Source organism: Dasypus novemcinctus, chromosome 1 (genome assembly GCF_030445035.2).
Source record: "Dasypus novemcinctus isolate mDasNov1 chromosome 1, mDasNov1.1.hap2, whole genome shotgun sequence".
NCBI classification, from domain to species: domain Eukaryota; kingdom Metazoa; phylum Chordata; class Mammalia; order Cingulata; family Dasypodidae; genus Dasypus; species Dasypus novemcinctus.
Window position 1 is genome coordinate 77,639,991 of NC_080673.1, and position 9,374 is coordinate 77,649,364.

Below are 9,374 nucleotides of genomic sequence, written 5' to 3' on the forward strand. Positions count from 1 at the left end.
ATTGCAAAGATAGATAGAGGCCATTATACATTTTGTCAAAACCTATAAAATTATATGGTGCAAAGTATAAACCATAATGTAAACTCTAGTCCTTAATTATTAGCAATGCTTCGATATTTGTTCATCAATTGCAACAAATGTACCGCACTAATTGTAACATGTTATTAATAGGGGCGAAAGTGGGAGGGGTGTGTGGGGAATATGGGAATCCCTTATACCTTTGATGTAACTTTTCTGAAATCTAAAACTTCTTTAAAAATAAAAGCTATTATATAAAAAAACAAAAATGTAAAAATACAAAAAAAATCTAAAATTAAAAAAAAAATTCTTGAAAAAAATCCAACAATGCAACAATAAAAAAAATGTGTTTAATTGTGAATTTGGGTGTGTGGTTAAGGGACAAAGTGAGATGTATTGGAGAGGTGCACTTTGAACCCAACTATCATGCTAACACCATCACTGAGAAATGACAACCTTGTCACTGCAAGCATGCCAGAAAACAAAGGTGAGTAATAGCTGTAAACTCTCTATGTCCTGAACGCTGTCTATGAGCTAAAGTTCATTTTACCCTCATATCAGGCAATGAAGTGGCCATTATTATATCCATTAGACAGATAAGGAAACGGAGGTTTAAAACATTAGGCAGATTTCCCAAATTCCCAAGCAGAATTTGGTTCCGTCAGAAAGAAGAATTTGGTGCAAAACTCAGGGAATCAAACGTGAGTTCAATATGAGAAAGACTTCAAAATAATTTTTTTCTGGCAAATATTTAAATGATGTGCCTCTGGAGAGTAGCTTCTTCCTTTCTAGGGATAATGATGGCAAGATTAGGTAATTACTATTTGGGGTTTTAGATTCAGATACAGAGGTTTAGTAAGGTTTTGGGATAGATGATGTCTTTATTCTCGCTCTATGACACAATTATTTTATCCCACAAAAACTTTTACTGAGGTTTCAAGGTTTATTGAACCCAATGGAGAATATATTTATTATTGTTATTATGTTTATTGTTATTGCCACTCACACCAATACAACATATTTTTTTAAGACAAGCAAAAAATCCGACAGGATTATAATGGAATTACTTATGCAAAATTTAAAAGGTCATTTATTTGCTATAGAGTTGTGATAAATAGGTCGATTGTTTCCTTCTCTTTAAAGGTCAAAAACTATTTATTTCCATGATAATTGGTAATTAATGTACCTAGAGAAAGTACAGATATTTTGAAAGGACATGAATATGATTCTATGGGGTTCTGTCTTTTTAATAGATCAAGCAAATGTAGGTAGAGATTTTCAACTGATGAGAATCTAGTTATATAAAATGAATAAGATTTTGAATTCACATTAGTATATAACTAGATATATTACATACACAAATATACACATGTACAAATATTCACACCTTCAAACATTTATATGCCCTTAAAAATGGTAAGGACTGAAAACTTCCTGTCAAGGACTTGAAGGGTCTGAAATTTTACCATACTTTCAAGCTAACACGTTAGCCTACCACAGTTTCACAGATGCTGGCAGAAGACCCAATGCCACAGCAGTAAAAGTAGCCAGAATATTTTCATTATTGCCCTGATTCCCAGGTTCCAAGTTCTATGGGACATGGTAAAGAGAGTGAGGTGACACCTGCAGTAGGTTTTGTTATAGAAAAAGAACTCTGAGCTTAGGGAACCCAAATCTTTTACTATGGGCAGTAAGCTTGCCTGCCCTTTGCTCTGGAGGGAGAAACTGTCTCTCTCCCAAGGTCATTTGCTAAACTAACTTCCTTGCAAAGGTATTCTAGAAAAAGTCAGTCAGTGCCTCTGTTCACAGACATACAGCAATGCAAGGGATCCATAGAGATTTGTCCCTCAACACCACCCAGAAATATTTATTGTCAGCATTTGATTTGAAAAGTCACACATGGCACAGCGCATGTGAACATCACCTGGCCTTTGATCCCCTAGTGGCCAAACAGAACATTAACACTTACCTAACGTATGGGCTTTCCACATCATGTTTCCTGGGAAGTACATGTTCCCTATTCAGAGGTCACCCTGATATATCTGACACTGGAGAACATCAAGACTGGACCTGTATCTGCATCACTTGCTCCCTGGGAACTCTTCTGCCAACCTGACTTCTAGACCCCTGCAGAAGGGTGAGTAATGGAGCATTAAATATCCACAATCTGGCTTAAACGCTTTAAGCCCCACAGGGATCTGGGCAAGCATCAAAATAAGCACACCAAATGTGATTTCAGTTGACTCTTTAGGAAAAAAAAAGCTTAAAATACCAGTGAGAGCATATGAGGTTCGGGATTGTATGTCTTGTAAATGGCATATTAAGGTATCTTCCTGTAAGGCAGCAATATGGGACAGTCAATGCCAGATTACTCATTAGGCTGGCCAGATACTTTCTTAGGGCACTGAATAGGGGAACTGAAAGAAAATAAGAGTTATAAAAGCTGACATTCGATGAATTTATCCAGAACTTTATAAACAGAGATCTCTAATAAAGATAGTTTAATTTCAGCTTACATAATAATCTTTTAATGTTTTAAAAAATACGACTTTACTTTGAATTGCATATTATGGCATGGATTGAGTGCTATGGGGCATACTTATTTGTATACATTTTGGATTGTCTAGGGTTTGAATCCTGATTCTGACAAATTACTTAGCCTTTTTTAATGCATTTCCTCATCCAATAAGCTAGGGATAAGTACTCCACTCACCTAGGAAAGTTTAAAGATTTAAAGAGAAAGCTCACTTAAAACACTTAGTACAAGGGAATCACATAGCAGAACCTTAACACAGTTTTGGCAGCTGGCCCAACACCCAAGGCCTGCCTTTGGTTTGAGGATGGTTCTCTAATTCTTTGGCGTTGTTGGATTTTATTTCATGGGCTATGCCAGATAAATACTCTGAATTCCTACTTCAGACTTAGCTCAGGGAAAACAGTAGTTGATAAAGACTGCCAGACTTACTTCCTCCATTGAAACTATCAACTTCTGTTCTCAGGCTGTGTTTATATTGTAATCTTCTGTGCAGTAAGCAGGGAGAGGGGAAGCCATTTGAGAAGAGCTGCAGCAGCCCCCTGGGTAGGCGATACACACAGAGAGAAATGTGCTGATGAGTCCAAATTGGGAAGGTATCGTTTGGTGTCAGATGTACCGCCATCAGCATCACATGTGTGTGTGTGTGATTAGCAAAAGTGCTTTAATGTGGATATAATTACCATATGCCCCATGGATGAAATAATGTTTCTAGTCCACATTGTCTGCCCACATTGTGTGCTCACATTTACAGCTTAAGCTAAACAATGGTTTATTTCATCAGCACAGGCCTTTCTTTTCTCTTTAAGCACAGAGTCAGTTCTGACTCTTCACTGGGTGAAGAGTATAAATTCTTTTTGCATGGTACCATGAAGCATTCGGCTTTAAGAATTCGGCTTTTTTTCACAATTACTATTCTGTGCATTTTATTTTAATTCCCCATGTGGAAAAAAGATGTTTAGATGCAGCTTATGGAAAATGTTTCTAAAAATGCATTAATAAGATAAATATGATTCAAATGTGTCAATGCAGGCTTATTTGGAAGATGATTCTGATTAATGTAAGGACAAATCCAACATCTGTTATGTGGCATGAAACGTGTTCTATAGTCTTATTTTGAGTGTTACAATGCTGATTCCTTCTTGTCAAATTACCAAGTTAAATATTTAAAGAAATGAATGATAAACATCATCTCTACTACAATACTGATATTTCTTCAATAATCATCTCTAAAGGAATATTTCAAATATTAGTTTCCAAATTTACTGACTCACTCTTCATTTAAAATTGGTAGAGCTGAAACAAGATGAAAATACTTTTTCTTATACATTCTGTAGCCATGTATATTTCAGTGCCTTGAAAGACCAATGAAAGAATGAGCAGCCAGAATAATGGTTGTTATTCTACAACTATCTATTCATTGATCTACCTAGCTATACTATATATTACACATCAAACTACTCTATATAGGGAAATTACTCCGGAGCTTCCTGACATCATAGTTGCTATAACCGAATCTACATGATATCCCTATATAATTTTACTTTTAAATCCTTTGTTCCTCTTTATTTCCTTCTCTACTTGTTTTTCTTTCTTCTTCCCTTTCTTCTTCTATCCCTCCCTAGCTTCACTCCCCATTTCTTTTCCTTCTTTCCCTCTATCTTCCTTCCTCATTTAATGTTTCTCTCATCTCTTCTCTATACTTTTTCATGCATTCCTTCAGGACAAGGAAACAAAGCTGATGAGTGTCCAAGACCTATCATTTATATTTTACTGACAAAAACTATCAGTGTTGATTATCTGTGTTTTTATATTAACCAAGTGTCTATTAATTGTCATTATCCTAAGTAATAAAAAGTTGACCTAACTGATTATGGGTTTAAATCTTCCCTAGGACAAGTTAAGAAAGTAGGTTGAAAATTTGCGCATGTTAATTTTACATTCCATTATTGAATCTGATAAAGAATACAATATCTCTGCAGTAGCAAACCAAGAAAAGTAGTCCCACTTGGCTGAAATACAAACCTGATCAAGGCCCAAAGGCATGAGGGAATATTCTTGAGCCTGTGTGATATTATTTAATGTGAATATTAAACATTATCTGTATTGAATGGAGAACTTGTCCTGCTTCCTTCCACATGCCATTTCTCTGAACATGGAAACAGACTTGGTTAGGTAATAATAATATTTATATAATTTTTTGCATATTGAGTAAAACTGTAAGCATAATCTCTAGTCTCGTATCCTTATTCCTGAGATCCATCAGATAGAATGTCCAGCAGTAATAACAAATTGAAATTATACATAAATAAATGCAGGTTGCCTCCTCCCCACCAGAAACCATATTTTCTTTTATAAATAACTTTATGTGGTTCATGTGGCTGCAATATTCTCATTCCACAGTAAATTTCCTTGTTAATGGTAAGTGTTTTCTGAGTGTTCTTAAAGCACAGGACCAGGGGATTGTGGGAACATGGCTAAAGGATTAGGCAGAGAAGGCTCAGCTCTCACTAAAACAACAGAGAAAAAGCCAGAGGGTGCCTTGGGGACCTGCTTTGGGGTTCAGCAAACCAGGACACTACTTCACAACTCCCAGAAGAGTGAGGATCAGAGAGATGAAGAAGCCAAAACAAGTAATCGTGAGTAACTTCCCTGCTGCCTCCCCTCCCCACCCCCCGAGATAGTGAGTGAGGGTAAAACTCCTGGCGATTTGTAGATTTGTATCTCCCAGAGAGGAGAACAGACGTCTTCCTCCATGGGAAGGTGCTCTGCCTCATCTGGGAGGTGCTGGACAGACACGGAAGCCAGGGAAAATCGTGGGTTGCCTGCCTGCTGCCTGGAAGCGGCCCTATACCCAGCCCTCAAGGCGGGTAGACTAGGTGCAGCCCCGGGCTCCCTGCTCCAAAGGGAGTGTGAAGGCAGATTCCCTGCGAGGAAGAGGGGTCTGGGAGGGTGGAGAGTGATTTCTTTGAGGTGAGTTTGGCCAGCTGGGCCCCTCTTGAATATTGGAAGGGACCCGGCTCCACCCGGAGAGGAGAGGGGAATCTCCTCGGACAGGCGGTCACGCCCAGCCGCCTGGGTAAGGAGGAATCACATCGAGAGGAGGCGGAGGCAGGCGGCTGATCAGCACCACTCTCGTAGACTGCAGAGAATCTAACCTGCCTGAGGAAAAAAGGGTGGATAGTCTTCTGAAAGGTTTGTGAATCTAAGAAGGCAAAATAGCTCAGTGAAAGAACTCCTACCTAGCATATATGAAGTCCCTAGTTCGATATCAGTCTCCTCCTTGAGAGGTGATCTGTCAGCTTATCAGATATCCAGCTGAAATTTAATGACGGGGAATATGTAGACACTGTCTTTATATTAGCTTTTCTTGGGTCTCTTATTTATTTATTTATTTTTACACTCTCTTTATATTAGCTTTTCTTGGGTCTCTTATTTATTTATTTTTTTAAAGTTTCCTTTTTAAGAAAGTTTCCCTTATTTTACCCACTAAAACCCAGTTCAAAACCTACAGAGGGCAGGTTGCAAGGTGAGAAATTGATGAACACTAGCAGCCGGAGAAGCTCTATAGGGTCTAAAAGAAGGCTGTTTTTCCATGTTTATTTTTGTTTTGTTTTGTTTTTTAATTTTTTTCCTTCTTTTTTAAAATGAATCACTGCTATCTTATTCTTTACTTGTGTATACCCTTCCTTTGTTTCTCTGCTTATTTTTTTATTTTTTATACTTTTTTACATTGATTTACTCTACCTACACTATTTCTTTTCTCTCCTCATCTTTATATCTTTTGTTTTCTATTATTGCTCTTTCATTCCACCTCTTTTATTTGGTCTCCAATTTTTCCTGTTTTTATTTCTCTCTCTCTCCTTTTTTGTCTGTTTACTTTTTTAAATTTTACTTTCTTACTATTTTCTTTTCCCCTCTTCTCACCATTTAAACCTTTTAATTCATTCTATATAATTCTCTAATCCATATCCTGTTTCATTATCTCTATTCCACTTTTCTAATCTTATCATTCTATGCTTCTTATTCATGTAAATGTTTCAATTTCCTGAGTCCTGTACCTTAGCACTCTTATCTTTTAAAATTATTATCATTATTATTCTTTTTCTCTTCCTATTTCTTCCCCCCCCTTTTTTTTTTGGTCCTAATTTTTTTCTTTCAAAGAAACATAATAAAATGACAAGGAAATAGAATAAAAGGAACAACATGTCAAAATGAAACCTTACCACACACAAAAACAATAACAAAGTAAAACCATAGAATGGAGAGAGAAGCAGATCAACTGAATAAACCCATCAAGATAAACAAATGCCTGGACACCAACAAAAAATTACAAGCAATACTAAGAAACAGGAAGACATGGCCCAATCCAATGAACAAACTAAAAACCAGGAGGAGAGTCAGAACACAGAACAACTAATCAGAGATGTCCAAACAAATATCATGAATCAACTTAACAGGTGAAAGAAAAGATTAAGGATATTAAGAAGACACTGGCAGAATATATACAGAGTTGTAAATATCCTGACAAAGATAATGGATATGATGGCGACGAATGGCACAATCCAAGAAATCAAAAATACACTGGAGAGAAGCAGATTTGGCTCAATGGATAGAGAGCATCCACCTACCATATGGGAAGTCCAGGGTTCAAACCCAGGGCCTCCTGACCCATGTAATGAGCTGGCCCACATGCAGTGCTGATGTGTGCAAGGAGTGCCGTGCCAAGCAGGGGTGTCCCCGCATAGGGGAGCTCCATGCGCAAGGAGTGTACCCTGTAAGGAGAGCCACCCAGGGTGAAAAAGATAACAGATATGATGGCCCAGCAAGATGATGCAACAGAAAGAGACAGAGATTCCCAGTGCCGCTGACAAGAATACAAGTGGACACAGAAGAACACACAGCTAATGGACACTGAGAGCAGACAACTGGGGGAGGGGGGGGGAGGTTAGTGAAATAAAAAAAAAAAATACATAAATAAATAAATCTTAAAAAATACACTGGAGGCACACAAGAGCAGGTTTGAACAGGGAAAGGAAAGAATCAGTGATATGGAAGACAGATAAAAAGATAGAAAAATTCCAGCAGGGACAGTACAGCTGAAATCAGATAGGTAGTAGAACAGATAGATAAAAAGATAGAAAAATTCCAGCAGGGACTTAGAGATTTGAATAACAACATGAAACATACAAACATATGCATTATAGTCATCCCAGAGGAAGAAGAGAAAGGAAGTAGAAAAAAAGAAATAACATAGATTAGAGCAGAACTAAATGAACCTGAAAATAAAAAAGCACTAGAAAAAATGAAACCAAAAGATGATTCTTCAAGAAGATTAATGAAATAGACAAACCCTTAGCTATACTGAGAAAAATAAAAAGAGAGAAGATGAAAATACATAAAGTAAGAAATGAGGAAGGGAATATCACCACTGACCCACAGAAATAAAAAGTAACATTAGAAGATACTTTGAAAAATTATATGCCAACAAGATGGATAATTCAGATGAAATGGACAATTTCCTAAAAACACAAAAACAGCCTACATTATCGAGAGAAGAAACTGATGAACCCAACAGACCAATCACAAGTAAAGGGATAGAATTAGTCATCAAAAGCCTACCAACTAAGAAGAGCTTGGGACCAGACGGCTTTGCAGGTGAGTTCTTCCAAACATTCTGGAAGGAACTAAAACCAATCCTGCTTAAACTCTTCCAAAAAATAGAAGTAGAGGGAACATTACCTAACTCATTCTATGAGGCCAAAATCACCCTATTACCAAAGCCAAACAAAGATGCCATAAGAAAGAAAAACTATAGACCAATCTCTCTAATGAAATAGGTGTTAAAATACTCAGCACAATCCTTGCTAACTGTATTAAACAACACATCAAATGAATTATGCACCATGAAAAAGTGAGTTTATACCTGGTATGCAAGGATGGTCCACTATAAGAATATCAATCAGTGTAATATACCACATAACAGATTGAGAGAAAAAAACACATGATCATCTCTATAGAAGCAAAAAAAAAAAAAAAAAAAAAAAAGCATTCTATAAAAACTCTACAAAAGATAGGAATAGAAGGAAACTTCCTCAACATGATAAGGGTATATATCAAAAACCACAGTTAACTTTATATTCAATGGTGAAATCCTAAAAACTTTCCCTCTAAGAATGGCAACAAGACAAGGATACCCACTTTCACTGCTTCTTTTTAACATAGTATTAGAAGTACAGCTCAGGCACTGTACTTCAAGCACAAACCAAGGAAAAGATATAAAAGGCATCCAAATTGGAAAGGAAGAGGAAAAATTTCACTATTTGCAGACATGATCCTATATATAGAAAACCCTGAGAAATCCACAACAAAGCTTCCAGAGCTTATAAGTGAGTTCAGTAAAGCCGCAGGTTATAAGATTAATGTGCAAAAATTAGTGACATTTCTGTACACCAATAATGAGAAATTTGAGGAGGAAATCAAGAAAAAAAATCCCATTTACAATAGCAACTAAAAGAATTAAATACCTAGGAATAAATTTAAAGATATAAAAGACAAATGACTTATATGCAGAAAACCACACAACACTGTTAAAGAAATCAAAGAAGACTTAAATAAATGGAAGAACATTCCCTGTTCATGGATAGGAAGACTAAACATTATTATAATGTCTATCCTAACCAAACTGATCTACAATTTAATGCAATCCCCATAAAAATCAACATAGCATTTTTTACTGAATTGGAAAAACTAACTATGAAAGGTATTTGGAATGGCAAGAGGCCCAGAGTAGTCAAAGGAATATTGAAAAAGGAAAATTAAA